Source organism: Diaphorina citri, unplaced genomic scaffold (assembly GCF_000475195.1).
Source record: "Diaphorina citri unplaced genomic scaffold, Diaci psyllid genome assembly version 1.1 scaffold1442, whole genome shotgun sequence".
Lineage (NCBI taxonomy): Eukaryota > Metazoa > Arthropoda > Insecta > Hemiptera > Psyllidae > Diaphorina > Diaphorina citri.
Window position 1 is genome coordinate 44,104 of NW_007378868.1, and position 3,350 is coordinate 47,453.

Below are 3,350 nucleotides of genomic sequence, written 5' to 3' on the forward strand. Positions count from 1 at the left end.
AGACCTTCAATTTGATATATAGGTCGACCAGGTTTGGATAAGTCCTTCTATGTCTATGGGGACAGACAGACCGACCGACCGACAGACAGACGACACCGAAGCGAATACAATAGTCCGTCCCTTATACCTTTTTATTACTATTGTAATAATTAAAGGAAAGGGACTAAAAACTAGATGTAGGTATCTTTTGGATTAAATGTCGTCATTTTTCCCCGAATGAAAACCAGTCAGTATTTTAAAACATAAATATGTTATTTATGTACCTATACCTATTTGGTAAGAAACAATGAAGATCCAGGGAGAAATTTAGGTCAACCCAATATACATATACCTAACTTGGCGAGGTACCTAGGTATCTTACATAATGTAAGTTTCTCTGTATAGGTAATGGTGACATTGGATAAATAATGGAACACAAACTTGCCAAATTCACTAAAATATTTATTATTTCAAGCTAAACAGAAAAGCATTAGGGTAAGTGTACCATTTATTCGCCCACCTAAAAAACGTACCATTTATTGGCCCACCTGTACCATACGCCACATAGGTCTGAACTGGACGAAATTTTTCAAGATCCAATTTCATCAAAAGAAAGGGTTTAAAGACTGCTATCGAACCAGTGCTATTCAAAAATTGTAGTCATAAAAACAAAAATTAGAAAAATAAATGTGGGCAGGTGGGCCAATAAATGGTACGTTTTTTAGGTGGGCGAATAAATGGTACACTTACCCTAATACGCCACATAAGTCTGAACTGGACGAACTTTTTCAAGATCCAATTTCATCAAAAGAAAGGGCTTAAAGACTGCTATCGAACCAGTGCTATTCAAAAATTGTAGTCATAAAAACAAAAATTAGAAAAATAAATGTGGGCAGGTGGGCCAATAAATGGTACGTTTTTTAGGTGGGCGAATAAATGGACACTTACCCTAATTTTATTTTTTTTATTTGTTTTTATTATCATTGATTCATTTTGGACTATTTTTTATTTAAACCCATTATTGTGTATTTTATTGTAATGGGTCTTCATTAACCCATTTGGTTATAGGAGAAGAAGAATCCACAGACAAAATTAAAGATAAATTTGAATATTTTTGAGATCTATACAACCTACATTACCTACCTACCTATGTAGTTACCTAACTACATGTATTTTGAGATCTATACAACCTACATTACCTAACTATGTAGTTACCTAATTAAAATAAAAACAAGCAATTAAACAATTAAATTAAAAACAAGCTGGGTCCGTCCCTCCGGGAACTTTTGGCCCGTAGTTTATTCGATCGTGGTAAAAAAAATCAGTACCTATCTACCTACCTGATATGGCCCTAAAGGATGGGTTAAGCTACTACGAATCTACAAATCTACCTACTTAATAATAATAATTAATTATGATAATTTGATATAGTAATAAACTTCGAAATCTCAAAATGGCCTCGTTTATTAGAAATAATAATAATAGTGCTTATTTATACTGCCCGCATAGGATTGAAATGTCCCTTTACTCCAGCAGTAGGCTACTACTATTATTGTGGTCAAATTCTCAAATTATATTGAGTATAAAATTCCATACCTCGGCTGGTATTGAACCCACGCCCTCCTGTTTACCAGGCGAGCGCCTTGACCACTACACCACCGAGGCAGAAATCTCGAAACGGGGCGGCCTGCTAAATGACCGTCTGACTCTCCCAGACTCCCATCCCTACCCAAGTCATTTCACCTCCCCACCCTTACTAGGGAATGTCCATTTGGTCTATCATTCACAGTTAAAAGGTATTTATGGGAAATCCAACTTCAAGCATTAGATATAGCAAATGGAGTGTAACACGTTATTTTCCATAGAGAGAGAGAGAGAGAGAGAGAGATAGATAGAGAGAGAGAGAGAGAGAGAGAGAGAGAGAGAGAGAGAGAGAGAGAGAGAGAGGGTCAGATAGACGGATAGAGAGAGAGAGAGAGAGATATAAACATACAGATGAGGAAGGCACCTACGTATGTATGTAGAAAGGAGAGAGATAGAAAAGGAGGGTAATTTATGTCATCCAATGACCATTTCTCTCTGTTTAGTGATCTGCCTAATGTAGTAACCTAACCTTCGATTCTCTCTCTCTCTCACACTATATTTTCAATACACTCCTCCATCTCTCTCAGAAATCAAGGATTTTTCATTATTATTTTGAACATGCTTTTTCCCTAAAATTTTCAAAATTTCGACAGTAAAAAAAGTGATTTTTTTTTTTGTAATTTTCAGTTAATGAAGTTTTGTAAAAAGTAAAATTTTATAATGGACGCTCGAAATTCTCAATTTTTGTAATATTCGGGACTTTATTTTTTGTTTCTTCTTCTTCTTCTTCGTCTTCTTCTTCTTTCATCATTCAATTTCATTCATTCCTACCTTCTTCTTCCTCTTCTTTTTCTTGTATTCTTTCTGGCTTTTCCCGCGCCCGGGTCGGTGAATGGAGGGTTTGAAATCTCAATCACTTGCCTTAGCAGTCATATATATGACATACCTATTATGTATGTGACGTTGAAAACTTACCAGTTATACAGTGAGCTATCATAAATTCATAATATGACATACCTATTACCTCTTCTTTTTCTTGTTTTCTTTCTGGCTTTTCCCAGGCCCGGGTCGGTGAATGGAGGGTTTGAAATCTCAATCACTTGCCTTAGCAGTCATAATATGACATGCCTATTATGTATGTGACGTTGAAAACTTACCAGTTATACAGTGAGCTATCATAAATTCATAATATGACATACCTATTATGTATGTGACGTTGAAAACTTACCAGTTATACAGTGAGGTTATATCGCTATCAAAGGAAACAGAAAACCTTTTTGAAGAGGAGAGAGAGAAAAATGAAATTTATAGAGACAGAGAAAAAGAGAGTGAGAGAGTCCACTTTATTCATAATGAGAAAAAAAAAGGAGGAAAGAAGACAGAGAACTAGAGAGGGAGAGAGAGGGAAAAACTAAGAGAGAGAAAAAAGGAGGAAAGAAGACAGAGGGAGAGAGAGAGGGAGAGAGAGAGAGAGAGTATTATTATGACGGTACTATAGGTAGTGAATTATACGCGGAAACCCATTTACATTATACATTGCAGTTTAAATTAATTTTCCTATGACTAGAACAAACATGAGAGAGGGAGAGAGAGGGGAAAGGAAAGAGGGGGAGGGAAAGAGAGGGGGAAGGGAAAGAGAGGGGAAGGGAAAGGGGGAGAGAGAGCACGCTCCGCCACTGTTCGAGTTGGAATATGAGTTTGTTCACGGTCCCCTGTGTGGAGCCGCCACTTTTCCATCTCATGTAGACGGGGGCGAACTGCATTTCCCTCATTATGAGGCGCTGGGG